This window comes from Panulirus ornatus, chromosome 69 (genome assembly GCF_036320965.1).
Source record: "Panulirus ornatus isolate Po-2019 chromosome 69, ASM3632096v1, whole genome shotgun sequence".
Lineage (NCBI taxonomy): Eukaryota > Metazoa > Arthropoda > Malacostraca > Decapoda > Palinuridae > Panulirus > Panulirus ornatus.
The window spans coordinates 4,831,908-4,851,203 of record NC_092292.1 but is presented as its reverse complement, the minus strand read 5'-3'; positions in this window follow the sequence as shown (position 1 = coordinate 4,851,203).

Here is a 19,296-nt window from a genome sequence, read left to right as displayed (position 1 = left end):
CTTGACAATACTTATCCACACATCTCATTCTTGGTAAGTCTAGATTTTCCTGCAGTAAGCACTATGCGTTATCCCTGCCTTTGACAAAATGGTAGGAGCAATAGACAGGAGTAGTAGGTAGGAACACTTAGGCAGGAGTATTTAGGTAGAAACATTAGACAGAGGTAGTAGGTAGGAACCTTAGATGGGAACATTAGTAGAAGTATTCAGAAGGAACATTAGGTATGAGCCTCTGTAAACACTGCGTTAGAGTTACCCTCTGTCAGTGCCCTATTAAGGGTGAGGTTCTAAAGGGTAAGAAGCGCTGCTACAATATACCAGTTATGGAGACTATTGACAGGCCATCCCTTGAGGGAGTTACCAGGTGGGAAGAGATATAGCTAGATAGATAACAACATAGAATAGATATCCGCATGTTGGAGAGAATATTTTGTTTCCACTGGAGTATTAGTAATGGATGGACATCCACTATGTAGTTATGAGGTAAGAGATGATATGCCAAATGAGTTACGATATAGACTAACGCCTCATTACACTCAGAGTCTAGTGACTCACCAAATGAACATAAATTCAAGGAGACAATATAACACAAAGCTTAATGTGGCTCTAAATATGAATAACTGGATGGCTTGTAATGTATCTTAGTAAGCAATGATGATAAATATGATGCATAATTACCGTAATTAGAAAGAACAGCGATGCTCATCCCAAATTATTACAGTTTATTTTAATGATCCTAATAGACTATTATGCCAGCCAGCCAGTCAAAGAAATATGAATACGGACAGGAACCAACAATGTGTTAAGTGTAACGTTAAGTGTAATGTTTGATAACTGGGGACTTTCAGGGGACGTCACTTTAGGAAGGGATGTCACTAGATGTACTTCTTATAGATTCCGATAGTAAACTTAGACACCAGTGAAAAGTCTAAAGAAGTTAGCTGATCGAATCCAGAGAGTACTGAATCCTGGATGGTGATGTTCGTTATGTTCTGATCCAATATGCATTTTGTTAGAGACTACTACTTCACCTTCATACACACCAGCCTGATGGAAATATAAAGTAATGAATATATCTGAGTTTCCTGATAAATGAATATCTGCGGTTTATTCGTTATCTATATATTCATTGATGCATTAAATACATTTTTATCTTCATTATAGTACTAATTTCTCGTTAAACATTTCCATAAGATACTTCGTGCTCATCATGAGAAAATAAGACTAAAGAGCACAAATTGTAAATATGGTATAATGATACACCCAAGCCAATTGGTAAGGTTAAACAAGTTTCATTTATAAGTCATTTTCAAACCCACAGAAAGCGGTTCTAAAGTTTAATCCCTGTCATATTACGTCACTAAGGTGGGAAGAATCTAATCCAGAGATGTTACAAAGTTTACTCTGAGGCTATTAAGTCCTCTTGTATACACTGATAACGTCATCAGGAAAAGTAACATATTCACGCAGCCAACTTCTCGCTTTTCGTCTGTTTCTTTCTTATGAAACGCACCAGTTATCATCACCGGCGCCCACACCACATCTATTTTGGAAAAGAATGGGGAAAAAATATGGTAGTAGTTCGTTACGTGATGAGAAGACTTGCCTTTGAAAGAACACAGACTGCAGAAGTCAGTAGATCATGAGAGGACTAAGACTACCATAGTTAAGCTGTGGGAGAAAAGGACATACTAAATAGGACTTGGAGTTACCAACGATTGTATGATGTTCACATGACGTAGTGGTTTGTGTCCTCACGAAACTAAATGATGAGGTAAAGAAAACAGAAAGATGGTCAACTTCCAGCGATATAACATTGAATAAAGTAATTCTTTAGCTTCACTCTCAAAAGATTTTGAATGTGGTTTTAGTATCCAACCTTCCCCACCTGCCACCATACACCAGGGTCAGGACTTCGTGTAAACTGTGCATAACTACATCAACTCACAATAATAAAACTTCATCTCATAATACCATGACAACTTTGTCATAATAATGATATTAAAAGGCTGTGGACTCGTTTGCAAGACATGACAGCATCAACCTCCACATAACACAGTCATATAACTACACTTGAATTCTTTGGTAATGTTCCGAACACCTTCAAACAGTACTTAGCAAAACCTGCGAAAATGTAAAAATCTTAGTTAAACAGAAGCAATTTTCAGTCGACAAGACCGCCCTAAAAAACTTTTTACTCAGTTTTCCGTTTGTGGAATTTTTTTGCCACAGACGTTCTGAGACTCCATCAGGATTAAACTTACTATTTCGTAAATTATAAACTTTCAGGAAAACTACATTCACAATACAAGGACGATCTGTTGACGTAGTTCCTTTTATTCCCTTGTCTGCAGTTCATTTCTAATCAATCATAAATCAATTCACTTGTAAAGCTGACTCACATCATTTCAAACTTAGTTTTAGAAAAGAATGTTTGTCATAATTCTTGGAGTCAGAATTTTTTTTTTCTTTTATCAGGTTTCCACTTTCCTCATTTTAATATCTTTACATTTTACTGAATCAGACCAGATACGCATAACATGCCAGTGGCTCTTTATCTTTCTTTTTATCACTATTTTGTCGAATACATCTAATTTCAGCATCCGTTACCACTGCATAATCTGCAGCAAATTCAACAGAGTAATGACAAATGTTTCTATGCAATACATTTACTTTTGTTCTTGTGTTCAAGTTCTATTTATCAGCCACTGTCTACTGTGTGGTCATGTAACATTATATGTAGATGCATGTTGACGAAAGCTTGAAGTGTCTTATTAAGAGACGGTCGCTCTAACCTTCATCTCATTCATAGAGACAAAATCCTCATCCGTAGCTACGTGTGTACCCACAACTTGGTTAAGTTTAAGGTCTAAGATCAGTTCTTAGCTGATCTTTGATGTACGAGAGTGCGGTGAGTTCAAACGTAGATGCAGAATACTTCAAGATTCTATCAAGAGAACATCTTCCTAATCTAAATTTCGCGCCTCAGAGGCTAACTTTGTAGTCAGAGATTATCGATGTTTCTAGAGCTATCCATTCAGTGTCATATCTACCCACCTCTCGTAGTTTTATTCTTAACTAAGGAGGGTTAGTGCAACCGACCTTCTCTGTCAGAATATTGCAACACTAGATTTTTGACAAGTCGACAACAAAACTCTGAATGAAAACTAAATGATAAAGACAATAATTGTATCAAATAAAAACCATCATATATCGATAAACAACACGGGAGAGTTAAGTGTGCGAGGCATCCACATGTCCTGTCATCATGAAAACACAGAATAGATGTAATTTGCATATACCTAGGGAAACTAACGATAAGAACTTAATAACTGATTATCTACAAGAGATCTGCGTCTGAATAGCAAAAATTCTGATAAACAACTTCCATGTGAGACATAACAGACATATCATAACAGTGTGATCTGTCATCGTTCGTCAAGTGTCACGCACAACACCAACAATGAAATCATTTATCATGGTAGAAAAGAAATATTAATTTGTTTACTTTGATATGTCAACAAAATGCACCAGAATTATCTGCCTGACATAAACAGGTGCGGGTGACCACAAGGTAATTACTCATTTGCTGGTACACTAGGGAGGAGCCTGGACGCTGGACGGCTCAACTTACCTGTACTCAGGACTTAATTTTCTCTGATTTAATTCATAAAACTTTATGGAAATTTGTGGATTAATAGAAAAAGTTGCTTAGGTCTGCTGAGGATTTAGTGAGAATCAATATCTTTATTTATAAATTGTTTGGCTTTTGTTTTAAGCAGACCACTTCACTATTCAAGTTAAGTAAACTCGAAACTAATATGTCGATATATGTTGGTCACTTTGTTAGGTTTAACGGCCAGTCAGTTATAAGGAAAGTCATTAGCCCTGCAACTCTTTTACGATTTTTCTCTGTATAATGTCCCTACACAATAACTCTATAAACGCCATCTAAACCTATAGGAAAAAATACATGCAAAATAAACATGATAGAATGAATGAGAAAAAAGATATATGATTTTGGGGAAAAAAAAGGTAAGTGGGAACTGTCAACATGGCAGCAAACACGAGCCAGTCGGCACAACATCCACTGGTGCAGCTGCCAGTGGGACTGAGAAAAGATAGGACACATTAGAGATAATCCCTCACCTTGCATGTAACACATACATAAGTTATGAAATATTAACATCGGTAATCCGTCAACTCGACACCATGACGGAACCAGCTCCAAAATGATACACCTCTGCTCCAGGCCAGCAGCATAATGAGCAAATAAACCCGACCACCAGACAACCTGCCCAAAGCAGAAGCAGCCACACCCTGAGGTCAGCTCCGGCACAGAGTCGAACCGGACGAACACCTTACATCATCCTGATTATCTGCGTTTCCTTGAGAATGATAATCAGTTTGTTGATTATATCTGTGTCATCACCAGGGAGACTGGATATGGTGAAGTTTATTATTATTATCTTTTATCCTTGGTTTGTGATATTTATGGCAGAGAAGAAGTTTGTGGTCTTCAGATAGGTTGCTTGAGCATGTTGGACATCTTGTGAAATATGGTGGTTGTAGGTGGGTGCCATATGAGCAGTTAAGACGTAGACGGGCTAGCGCGCCTTCTTCACTTCTGCTCCTCCTGTATGAGGTCGTCCAGTCCGCTACTTGTGGCTTGTCTTTCCTTGTGATGGTCAGGCTGGTCCACTGACTCTGCCACAGAAGATATATTAAGGCAGGACCTCAGCTCCCGAGGGATCGGAACAACTTCCTCGAGTTCTAATGTCGCCTTAACCAACCGGTCTGCATGTTCAGTGGCGTAAATGTTGCAATGACCCACCATGCACCTAAGTCAAAATTTTTAGCACAGAATTGCATTGGATTGGTTATAATTGAATTAATCATATAATGTACGGCTTTACCAATGGTAAATAGTTCTTCGCAGAAAACATGGATGGTTTAGCAGATTATACTTACGAGAACATTCCTTCAACCACACACTTGCGTCCACACATTCATCTGTCTTGGAGCCATCTGTGTAGATGTGGACATATGATAAATGATCTATAAAGACCCAACAAGATTGCCAGTGAACCTCACTTCTCGGCACATTTCTTTTCCTCACATGGAAGTATATCATTCCTGACCACTGTGTTCACTTGCAGACCAAGATTACCGCTAAGGAAGTGTATTCTGAGGGCCAGGAGTCTGACGCCTCTGTCGACTAGCTGCTCGTATTGTTGAGCGAGACAATAGGCAGGAGTGTTTTTTCTCCTGGCTGTCAGGATACAACAGTTTAGCATTATGTCACCATATCGGTGGGGCTGGACTCCAGATTCTAGGGTGGCGTACCACCCCAGACACATGTACTTTGAACAACTTAATCCTCCTTCAGAAAAATGAAAAAGAAAGAGATAAGGCAGTTGATCAGACAGTAGGGCCGGACGTACAATGCCTTGCTGAGGTCTTCCGTGGTCAGCTCTCACATGGGCGCACACATCTGTCCCACCACCAGCCAGCCGTCGTAAGATGCACCAGTGGTCCAGCAACACCAGAAACACCGGTATACACTCACCTCCTGTGAGAACAATATAAGAAATGTTAACACACAATACAAACACAAAATTCAAAATAAGGAGTAGGAGAGGGGTAAATTCTTTGCTATGCTAAAGGCTAAGCTAGGCAAGAAAAAGAAATCATATCATGGGAAACACCTTTTTACCAGATCTTGTGCTGTCTCGATACATACCAAAACGCTGTTTTAATTTATTCATAGTTTAGTCATGAATAATGATAATAATGAGAATGAAAATGATAATGATAACAATGATGATAATAATACTAATGATAGTAATGACAATAATAATAATAATAATGATAATAATAATGATAATAATAATAATAATGATATAATAATAATAATAATAATATTAATAATAATAATAATAATAATTTTTATTTTTTTTTTACTTTGTCGCTGTCTCCCGCGTTTGCGAGGTAGCGCAAGGAAACAGACGAAAGAAATGGCCCAACCCCCCCCCCCCATACACATGTATATACATACGTCCACACACGCCAAATATACATACCTACACAGCTTTCCATGGTTTACCCCAGACGCTTCACATGCCTTGATTCAATCCACTGACAGCACGTCAACCCCGTATACCACATCGCTCCAATTCACTCTATTCCTTGCCCTCCTTTCACCCTCCTGCATGTTCAGGCCCCGATCACACAAAATCTTTTTCACTCCATCTTTCCACCTCCAATTTGGTCTCCCTCTTCTCCTCGTTCCCTCCACCTCCGACACATATATCCTCTTGGTCAATCTTTCCTCACTCATTCTCTCCATGTGCCCAAACCACTTCAAAACACCCTCTTCTGCTCTCTCAACCACGCTCTTTTTATTTTCCACACATCTCTCTTACCCTTACGTTACTTACTCGATCAAACCACCTCACACCACACATTGTCCTCAAACATCTCATTTCCAGCACATCCATCCTCCTGCGCACAACTCTATCCATAGCCCACGCCTCGCAACCATACAACATTGTTGGAACAACTATTCCTTCAAACATACCCATTTTTGCTTTCCGAGATAATGTTCTCGACTTCCACACATTCTTCAAGGCCCCAGAATTTTCGCCCCCTCCCCCACCCTATGATCCACTTCCGCTTCCATGTTTCCATCCGCTGCCAGATCCACTCCCAGATATCTAAAACACTTCACTTCCTCCAGTTTTTCTCCATTCAAACTCACCTCCCAATTGACTTGACCCTCAACCCTACTGTACCTAATAACCTTGAAAGAAAGTTTGAAAGAAAGAAAGATATATATATATATATATATATATATATATATATATATATATATATATATATATATATATATATATATATATATATTTTTTTTATTTTGCTTTGTCGCTGTCTCCCGCGTTAGCGAGGTAGCGCAAGGAAACAGACGAAAGAATGGCCCAACCCGCCCACATACACATGTATATACATACATGTCCACACGCACAATATACATACCTATACATCTCAATGTACACAAATATATACACACACAGACATATACATATATACACATGTACATAATTCATACTGTCTGCCTTAGTTTGTTCCAATCGCCACACCGCCACACATGGAATAACAACTCCCTTCCCCCTAATGTGTGCGAGGTAGCGCTAGGAAAAACACCAAAGGCCCCATTCGTTCACACTCAGTCTCTAGCTGTCATGTAATAATGCACCGAAACCACAGCTCCCTTTCCACATCCAGGCTCCCAGATAGCGATCTCTCTTTCCACAAATACATCGATGCTCCCAGAAACTTTGCCCCCTTACCCACTCTATGACTCACCTCCGCTTCTCTGGTAACATTCGCTGTCATATCCACTCCCAGAATTATCTAAAGCATCCCACTTCCTCAAAGTTTTCTCTTTTCAAATTCACTCCTCATCTAACCTGTCTCTCTGTAATAAACTTACTTTCGTTCACATTAATCTCAACTTCTCCTTCTCCACATTCTTCTTTACACCAACTTTTGCAGTTTTTTCAATAGAATTTGCCAGCAGTGTCGTATTATGAGCAAACAACATCTGATTACTTCACAGGCTCCCTCACCCCTGCAGATTGCATAACCGTCGTCTCTCAAAGACCTCTCCATTTACCTGTATCAGTACCCTATCCATAAACAAATTAGAACAATGGAGACATCAGACACTCCTGCCGCAGACCGACCTTCACCTGACACAACTCATCTTTCTCTCCTCCACCTACTCCTACACACGCCTTACTCTTCTGATAAAAACTCCTCACTGCTTCTTATAGCTCTCCTCCCATTATCCATCACCGGTACCCGATCTCTTGCATCAAAATTGCTGACACACTCGCTTAGTTGCTCTCAAAGTACTTGCCTCTCTTCATATTCCTTCTCGTGGCCAAGTACATAAGCACTATTAATCACCCATCGCTCGTAATATACTTTCATTTTTACCCACATATGCTTTCAGGAATGGTAAGGGATGTGCGTATCAGGTTTTTTCTTATAGAACGTGTTTGAGAGGTGCTTTCAGAAAGACTTGCATGTGGTATTTTGTGGATGTGGAGGGAGCATTTGATGGGGTTGATAAACATGGTTTTCGGAGGGTGTCACGAATATGTGATGTGAGGAAAGCACTTCCCTGACCCAGGGAACTGTTTTTTCTTTCTGCCTCACCCACACGTGGCCTACTGGCATTCTGTCCACAAACATACAATCTCTCCTTTTCATGCATAACACTTGACAATACTTATCCACACATCTCATTCTTGGTAAGTCTAGATTTTCCTGCAGTAAGCACTATGCGTTATCCCTGCCTTTGACAAAATGGTAGGAGCAATAGACAGGAGTAGTAGGTAGGAACACTTAGGCAGGAGTATTTAGGTAGAAACATTAGACAGAGGTAGTAGGTAGGAACCTTAGATGGGAACATTAGTAGAAGTATTCAGAAGGAACATTAGGTATGAGCCTCTGTAAACACTGCGTTAGAGTTACCCTCTGTCAGTGCCCTATTAAGGGTGAGGTTCTAAAGGGTAAGAAGCGCTGCTACAATATACCAGTTATGGAGACTATTGACAGGCCATCCCTTGAGGGAGTTACCAGGTGGGAAGAGATATAGCTAGATAGATAACAACATAGAATAGATATCCGCATGTTGGAGAGAATATTTTGTTTCCACTGGAGTATTAGTAATGGATGGACATCCACTATGTAGTTATGAGGTAAGAGATGATATGCCAAATGAGTTACGATATAGACTAACGCCTCATTACACTCAGAGTCTAGTGACTCACCAAATGAACATAAATTCAAGGAGACAATATAACACAAAGCTTAATGTGGCTCTAAATATGAATAACTGGATGGCTTGTAATGTATCTTAGTAAGCAATGATGATAAATATGATGCATAATTACCGTAATTAGAAAGAACAGCGATGCTCATCCCAAATTATTACAGTTTATTTTAATGATCCTAATAGACTATTATGCCAGCCAGCCAGTCAAAGAAATATGAATACGGACAGGAACCAACAATGTGTTAAGTGTAACGTTAAGTGTAATGTTTGATAACTGGGGACTTTCAGGGGACGTCACTTTAGGAAGGGATGTCACTAGATGTACTTCTTATAGATTCCGATAGTAAACTTAGACACCAGTGAAAAGTCTAAAGAAGTTAGCTGATCGAATCCAGAGAGTACTGAATCCTGGATGGTGATGTTCGTTATGTTCTGATCCAATATGCATTTTGTTAGAGACTACTACTTCACCTTCATACACACCAGCCTGATGGAAATATAAAGTAATGAATATATCTGAGTTTCCTGATAAATGAATATCTGCGGTTTATTCGTTATCTATATATTCATTGATGCATTAAATACATTTTTATCTTCATTATAGTACTAATTTCTCGTTAAACATTTCCATAAGATACTTCGTGCTCATCATGAGAAAATAAGACTAAAGAGCACAAATTGTAAATATGGTATAATGATACACCCAAGCCAATTGGTAAGGTTAAACAAGTTTCATTTATAAGTCATTTTCAAACCCACAGAAAGCGGTTCTAAAGTTTAATCCCTGTCATATTACGTCACTAAGGTGGGAAGAATCTAATCCAGAGATGTTACAAAGTTTACTCTGAGGCTATTAAGTCCTCTTGTATACACTGATAACGTCATCAGGAAAAGTAACATATTCACGCAGCCAACTTCTCGCTTTTCGTCTGTTTCTTTCTTATGAAACGCACCAGTTATCATCACCGGCGCCCACACCACATCTATTTTGGAAAAGAATGGGGAAAAAATATGGTAGTAGTTCGTTACGTGATGAGAAGACTTGCCTTTGAAAGAACACAGACTGCAGAAGTCAGTAGATCATGAGAGGACTAAGACTACCATAGTTAAGCTGTGGGAGAAAAGGACATACTAAATAGGACTTGGAGTTACCAACGATTGTATGATGTTCACATGACGTAGTGGTTTGTGTCCTCACGAAACTAAATGATGAGGTAAAGAAAACAGAAAGATGGTCAACTTCCAGCGATATAACATTGAATAAAGTAATTCTTTAGCTTCACTCTCAAAAGATTTTGAATGTGGTTTTAGTATCCAACCTTCCCCACCTGCCACCATACACCAGGGTCAGGACTTCGTGTAAACTGTGCATAACTACATCAACTCACAATAATAAAACTTCATCTCATAATACCATGACAACTTTGTCATAATAATGATATTAAAAGGCTGTGGACTCGTTTGCAAGACATGACAGCATCAACCTCCACATAACACAGTCATATAACTACACTTGAATTCTTTGGTAATGTTCCGAACACCTTCAAACAGTACTTAGCAAAACCTGCGAAAATGTAAAAATCTTAGTTAAACAGAAGCAATTTTCAGTCGACAAGACCGCCCTAAAAAACTTTTTACTCAGTTTTCCGTTTGTGGAATTTTTTTGCCACAGACGTTCTGAGACTCCATCAGGATTAAACTTACTATTTCGTAAATTATAAACTTTCAGGAAAACTACATTCACAATACAAGGACGATCTGTTGACGTAGTTCCTTTTATTCCCTTGTCTGCAGTTCATTTCTAATCAATCATAAATCAATTCACTTGTAAAGCTGACTCACATCATTTCAAACTTAGTTTTAGAAAAGAATGTTTGTCATAATTCTTGGAGTCAGAATTTTTTTTTTCTTTTATCAGGTTTCCACTTTCCTCATTTTAATATCTTTACATTTTACTGAATCAGACCAGATACGCATAACATGCCAGTGGCTCTTTATCTTTCTTTTTATCACTATTTTGTCGAATACATCTAATTTCAGCATCCGTTACCACTGCATAATCTGCAGCAAATTCAACAGAGTAATGACAAATGTTTCTATGCAATACATTTACTTTTGTTCTTGTGTTCAAGTTCTATTTATCAGCCACTGTCTACTGTGTGGTCATGTAACATTATATGTAGATGCATGTTGACGAAAGCTTGAAGTGTCTTATTAAGAGACGGTCGCTCTAACCTTCATCTCATTCATAGAGACAAAATCCTCATCCGTAGCTACGTGTGTACCCACAACTTGGTTAAGTTTAAGGTCTAAGATCAGTTCTTAGCTGATCTTTGATGTACGAGAGTGCGGTGAGTTCAAACGTATATGCATGATGCAGAATACTTCAAGATTCTATCAAGAGAACATCTTCCTAATCTAAATTTCGCGCCTCAGAGGCTAACTTTGTAGTCAGAGATTATCGATGTTTCTAGAGCTATCCATTCAGTGTCATATCTACCCACCTCTCGTAGTTTTATTCTTAACTAAGGAGGGTTAGTGCAACCGACCTTCTCTGTCAGAATATTGCAACACTAGATTTTTGACAAGTCGACAACAAAACTCTGAATGAAAACTAAATGATAAAGACAATAATTGTATCAAATAAAAACCATCATATATCGATAAACAACACGGGAGAGTTAAGTGTGCGAGGCATCCACATGTCCTGTCATCATGAAAACACAGAATAGATGTAATTTGCATATACCTAGGGAAACTAACGATAAGAACTTAATAACTGATTATCTACAAGAGATCTGCGTCTGAATAGCAAAAATTCTGATAAACAACTTCCATGTGAGACATAACAGACATATCATAACAGTGTGATCTGTCATCGTTCGTCAAGTGTCACGCACAACACCAACAATGAAATCATTTATCATGGTAGAAAAGAAATATTAATTTGTTTACTTTGATATGTCAACAAAATGCACCAGAATTATCTGCCTGACATAAACAGGTGCGGGTGACCACAAGGTAATTACTCATTTGCTGGTACACTAGGGAGGAGCCTGGACGCTGGACGGCTCAACTTACCTGTACTCAGGACTTAATTTTCTCTGATTTAATTCATAAAACTTTATGGAAATTTGTGGATTAATAGAAAAAGTTGCTTAGGTCTGCTGAGGATTTAGTGAGAATCAATATCTTTATTTATAAATTGTTTGGCTTTTGTTTTAAGCAGACCACTTCACTATTCAAGTTAAGTAAACTCGAAACTAATATGTCGATATATGTTGGTCACTTTGTTAGGTTTAACGGCCAGTCAGTTATAAGGAAAGTCATTAGCCCTGCAACTCTTTTACGATTTTTCTCTGTATAATGTCCCTACACAATAACTCTATAAACGCCATCTAAACCTATAGGAAAAAATACATGCAAAATAAACATGATAGAATGAATGAGAAAAAAGATATATGATTTTGGGGAAAAAAAGGTAAGTGGGAACTGTCAACATGGCAGCAAACACGAGCCAGTCGGCACAACATCCACTGGTGCAGCTGCCAGTGGGACTGAGAAAAGATAGGACACATTAGAGATAATCCCTCACCTTGGCATGTAACACATACATAAGTTATGAAATATTAACATCGGTAATCCGTCAACTCGACACCATGACGGAACCAGCTCCAAAATGATACACCTCTGCTCCAGGCCAGCAGCATAATGAGCAAATAAACCCGACCACCAGACAACCAGCTCAAAGCAGAAGCAGCCACACCCTGAGGTCAGCCCCGGCACAGAGTAGAACCGGACGAACACCTTACATCATCCTGATTATTTGCGTTTCCTTGAGAAAGATAATCAGTTTGTTGATTATATTTGTGTCATCACCAGGGAGACTGGATATGCTGAAGTTTATTATTATTATCTTTTATCCTTGGTTCGTGATATTTATAGCAGAGAAGAAGTTTGTTGTCTTCAGATAGGTTGCTTGAGCATGTTGGACATCTTGTGAAATATGGTGGTTGTAGGTGGGTGCCATATGAGCAGTTAAGACGTAGACGGGCTAGCGCGCCTTCTTCACTTCTGTTCCTCCAGTATGAGGTCGTCCAGTCCGCTACTTGTGGCTTGTCTTTCCTTGTGATGGTCAGGCTGGTCCACTGACTCTGCCACAGAAGATATATTGATTAAGGCAGGACCTCAGCTCCCGAGGGATCGGAACAACTTCCTCGAGTTCTAATGTCGCCTTAACCAACCGGTCTGCATGTTCAGTGGCGTAAATGTTGCAATGACCCACCATGCACCTAAGTCAAAATTTTTAGCACAGAATTGCATTGGATTGGTTATAATTGAATTAATCATATAATGTACGGCTTTACCAATGGTAAATAGTTCTTCGCAGAAAACATGGATGGTTTAGCAGATTATACTTACGAGAACATTCCTTCAACCACACACTTGCGTCCACACATTCATCTGTCTTGGAGCCATCTGTGTAGATGTGGACATATGATAAATGATCTATAAAGACCCAACAAGATTGCCAGTGAACCTCACTTCTCGGCACATTTCTTTTCCTCACATGGAAGTATATCATTCCTGACCACTGTGTTCACTTGCAGACCAAGATTACCGCTAAGGAAGTGTATTCTGAGGGCCAGGAGTCTGACGCCTCTGTCGACTAGCTGCTCGTATTGTTGAGCGAGACAATAGGCAGGAGTGTTTTTTCTCCTGGCTGTCAGGATACAACAGTTTAGCATTATGTCACCATATCGGTGGGGCTGGACTCCAGATTCTAGGGTGGCGTACCACCCCAGACACATGTACTTTGAACAACTTAATCCTCCTTCAGAAAAATGAAAAAGAAAGAGATAAGGCAGTTGATCAGACAGTAGGGCCGGACGTACAATGCCTTGCTGAGGTCTTCCGTGGTCAGCTCTCACATGGGCGCACACATCTGTCCCACCACCAGCCAGCCGTCGTAAGATGCACCAGTGGTCCAGCAACACCAGAAACACCGGTATACACTCACCTCCTGTGAGAACAATATAAGAAATGTTAACACACAATACAAACACAAAATTCAAAATAAGGAGTAGGAGAGGGGTAAATTCTTTGCTATGCTAAAGGCTAAGCTAGGCAAGAAAAAGAAATCATATCATGGGAAACACCTTTTTACCAGATCTTGTGCTGTCTCGATACATACCAAAACGCTGTTTTAATTTATTCATAGTTTAGTCATGAATAATGATAATAATGAGAATGAAAATGATAATGATAACAATGATGATAATAATACTAATGATAGTAATGACAATAATAATAATAATAATGATAATAATAATGATAATAATAATAATAATGATATAATAATAATAATAATAATAATAATAATAATAATAATAATAATTCTATTTTATTTTTTTTTTGCTTTGTCGCTGTCTCCCGCGTTTGCGAGGTAGCGCAAGGAAACAGACGAAAGAAATGGCCCAACCCACCCCCATACACATGTATATACATATACGTCCACACACGCAAATATACATACCTACACAGCTTTCCATGGTTTACCCCAGACGCTTCACATGCCCTGATTCAATCCACTGACAGCACGTCAACCCCGGTATACCACATCGATCCAATTCACTCTATTCCTTGCCCTCCTTTCACCCTCCTGCATGTTCAGGCCCCGATCACACAAAATCTTTTTCACTCCATCTTTCCAACTCCAATTTGGTCTCCCACTTCTCCTCGTTCCCTCCACCTCCGACACATATATTCTCTTGGTCAATCTTTCATCACTCATTCTCTCCATGTGCCCAAACCATTTCAAAACACCCTCTTCTGCTCTCTCAGCCACGCTCGTTTTATTTCCACACATCTCTATTACCCTTACGTTACTTACTCGATCAAACCACCTCACACCACATATTGTCCTCAAACATCTCATTTCCAGCACATCCACCCTCCTGCGCACAACTCTATCCATAGCCCACGCCTCGCAACCATACAACATTGTTGGAACCACTATTCCTTCAAACATACCCATTTTTGCTTTCCGAGATAATGTTCTCGACTTCCACACATTCTTCAAGGCTCCCAGGATTTTTGCCCCCTCCCCCATCCAATGATCCACTTCCGCTTCCATGGTTCCATCCGCTGCCAGATCCACTCCCAGATATCTAAAATACTTTACTTCCTCCAGTTTTTCTCCATTCAAACTCACCTCCCAATTTACTTGACCCTCAACCCTACTGTACCTAATAACCTTGCTCTTATTCACATTTACTCTTAACTTTCTTCTTTCACACACTTTACCAAACTCAGTCACCAGCTTCTGCAGTTTCTCACATGAATCAGCCACCAGCGCTGTATCATCAGCGAACAACAACTGACTCACTTCCCAAGCTCTCTCATCCACAACAGACTTCATACTTGCCCCTCTTTCCAGGACTCTTGCATTCACCTCCCTAACAACCCCATCCATAAACACATAAACAACCATGGAGACATCACACACCCTTGCCGCAAACCTACATTCAATGAGAACCAATCACTTTCCTCTCTTCCTACACGTACACATGCCTTACATCCTCGAAAAAACTTTTCACTGCTTCTAACAACTTGCCTCCCACACCATATATTCTTAATACCTTCCACAGAGCATCTCTATCAACTCTATCATAAGCCTTCTCCAGATCCATAAATGCTACATACAAATCCATTTGCTTTTCTAAGTATTTCTCACATACATTCTTCAAAGCAAACACCTGATCCACACATCCTCTACCACTTCTGAAACCACACTGCTCTTCCCCAATCTGATGCTCTGTACATGCCTTCACCCTCTCAATCAATACCCTCCCATATAATTTACCAGGAATACTCAACAAACTTATACCTCTGAAATTTGAGCACTCACTCTTATCCCCTTTGCCTTTGTACAATGGCACTATGCACGCATTCCGCCAATCCTCAGGCACCTCACCATGAGTTATACATACATTAAATGACCTTACCAACCAGTCAACAATACAGTCACCCCCTTTTTTAATAAATTCCACTGCAATACCATCCAAACCTGCTGCCTTCCCGGCTTTCATCTTCCGGAAAGCTTTTACTACCTCTTCTCTGTTTACCAAATCATTTTCCCTAACCCTCTCACTTTGCACACCACCTCGACCAAAACACCCTATATCTGCCACTCTATCATCAAACACATTCAACAAACCTTCAAAATACTCACTCCATCTCTTTCTCACATCACCACTACTTGTTATCACCTCCCCATTTGCGCCCTTCACTGAAGTTCCCATTTGCTCCCTTGTCTTACGCACTTTATTTACCTCCTTCCAGAACATCTTTTTATTATAATGATAATAATAATGATAATAATAGTAATAATGATAATAATAATAATGATAATAATACTAATGATAGTAATGATAAAACTGATAATAATAACAATAACGATAAAATGATAATATTAATAATAATAGTAATAATAATAATAATAATATCAATAATAATAATAATAATGATAATAATATTAATAATGATAATAATAATAATGATAATAATAATAATAATAATGATAATAATGATAATAATAATAGTAAAAACTAAAATATCAATAATAATGGTAATAGTAATAATAACAATAATGATAATGATAATCATAATGTTAATAATAACAACAGTAATTATACCTGGGAATAGGAAAGAAGCGTGGCATGTGGCTCATAAGAGAGGCCTGAAGTTAGATTTTGATCCTCTGCTGGGGTAGCCTGGGCCTGTCACTTGATTTTCCGTCTCACTGACGTCCTTCTGGTAGTGGACAAATCGGCTAAGCTCAGCCAAACTGCAGGTCTAGAGTATACTGTAAGATGACGAGCTGGTTGTAGTGTGTCTGGGGTTGTGGTGGCCAGTGTAGGCTTGGACTGCTTACCTCTGTTGTACTGATGTTTAAGCTGATGTGGTGTGATGATCGTGTGTCCTACTTATAGGCTGTAATCTATGTCAATAATTCATCTACTCTGTGTCCTTGGAACTGTCATCTATTTTCTCTTTGAGTTTGTGTAAACATTATGGATGATTACCAACTGTGGTAATATAACATGCTAACACTCCTTCCCCTTAGTTTACGCTATGTCGTTTAATGTTTATGATTTCAAAGAACGTGAGTACAGGTATCCTTATTTACATTTTGACCAGTTATACATCACGTTGTATTTTTCGTATTCGGTGATGTATCGTTATTCATCTATTTTCTCCTGCAGATTCGATATCTTATTCTGGGAGCCTACGATGATAAGCAAATGGTCTTGCCCGGGTCTTGTACACTTGGTACTGACTGTACTATTAGGTGACGCCCCTGTTGTGATAACTGGCTAACGTGACAGAAGCAAGGTCTTCTGATAAGCATATCTTTACATGTATATAATAGTTTCATGTGTCGGAAATAACGGACCTTGTTTGATCAGTAATGACGACAACAGAAAATGCGTCCAGTAGGTAGCAGTTACAGCCTAAGAAGCGCAAAGTGAGGAACGAAAGGAATAGTAACAGTAAAACCAGTTGAAAATGGAGCTACAGCACAAGCAGTGCCAGCCAGAGTTACGGTAAACGGTAAACAGAAAACCTGAAGTTCACGAAACTGGAGATCGAAGCTATGGAAGAAGTGAAGCAACGCTGAGTACAGTAAGAAAAGTAAGAAGAACGGGAGAGATAACATGAGTATAAGCTTGAAAATATGAGGAATATAAGCTCTTGAATATGGGACAGGCAACGCCAGACAGGGCAACAACATGGACAGTTAGTGCTGGTAGAACTGACGGAGGAACAACAGATAATTACACAGCTCTAAATTATGTTGTCTCAAGGGACCACGAATGAGGTGGGAGTCGGAGGAGCAGCCGCTAACATAACCTGGGTTAAAGCCGAGGGTCTGTTTCTTCCTCCGTTGGGCGAAAAAGAAAGACAAGATGGATGCCTATTTACGTCACTGTTTACCCAAATGGCACGCTGCCGTGGGAGAGATATAGGCTCTCGTGCTTGGTTCTTACATGAAAGGAATGACCCTGGTGGGCTATTCTCGACTTGCCTAAGGTAAAAATAGACGGCTGCAGGCTTCAGGCCATAAGACCATAGCGAGGTCTTATTACTAATGTATAACTAGATTAAGATATTCATTAAGTTGTTCTTGTTCATAACATAATCTATAACTGTGTAGTTAACTTTCTTATTGGTAAACATCGGGAAATTCATTCCAGGAAGCGACATCCACCAACACTTTACAAGGTGGTTGAAGTGGATGATAAGGTGGACCACTGAAACACACGACAGTCCCACAACCTTTGCCACACACTGGTCAAGATGGGGCAAGAAACATGAAGTGAAAACAGCTGGGAAAATTGTACTTTATGGTAAGGGATTAACATGTTTTAGATGCAGAATTGTGGGACTCAAAGCCAACAGCTACCCTTCCTAATGTAAATTGTGGAATGAACCCCCGGAAGCTTCACTGAGTAAGGAGGCATCAGTCAGGTGGAATGATGAACGTCTGTACCCGACATAGTAAGGTGAGGTACGTACTCCTGCCCAAGATTTAGGGTGGAAATGATTAGGCGTTCGCAAGCATGTTTGTGCTGCGGGTCGCGCTTTGTGGGAAGAATGTTGTGTTTAGAGGCATTATCGATACGAATAGACCTGATACCCAAGCAGTATTTGATGTGAAATAAGCCATTGATTAAGCTTATCAACGGCCATGCAAAAAGAGCTATCTCTATTCCAGGTATGACGATATAATTCCCTCTTTCATTGGAGCAATGAAAGCAATATCTCTATTGTGTAAAGTCATCCGTTTACGACTCATTGTTGGTTATACCTCATAAATAACCAAACTAAAAGACCATACAGATATTAGTGACCAGTGCTGTTGCCACGACTAAATCTCATCAGCAAAAGGTGACTAATTCTGAATGCCTAAGATATGAGAGCGGAATGAAGCAAAGACGAAAATTCTAAGCGTTGGGAAAAACTGACTCAGGAGAGTAAACTAGTCTTCAGGAGAGGCAATGAAAGCTGGTGCTTAAAGGAGGAATCTTGTCTCAAGTCAGTGGCAACTAAAGCCGTAAATATAAGCAGCTGGTGTTACTCAGTCACCCCAGGAAGGAGGTAGTGAAGGTAACCTGCGGAAGACCTTAAGTAAGGGGCAACTGAACTTCACATGGGGTAGTGATGGCAACCAGTATACCGAGACACTGCTAGTCGTGTGACAGGAGTGAGAGGGAGAGAGAGAAATATTCTCACTTTAGTTGATTATGCAGCTCGGAAGACCTTGCATTAATCTCAACAGAAACACATCAGGTGACCCAGGTTCCGTTGGAGATAACTTCGCGAGCTGCAGTTCCCGGGGAGATTATAAGTGATCGGACATCTTTGTTTACGTCCATGATGGAAGA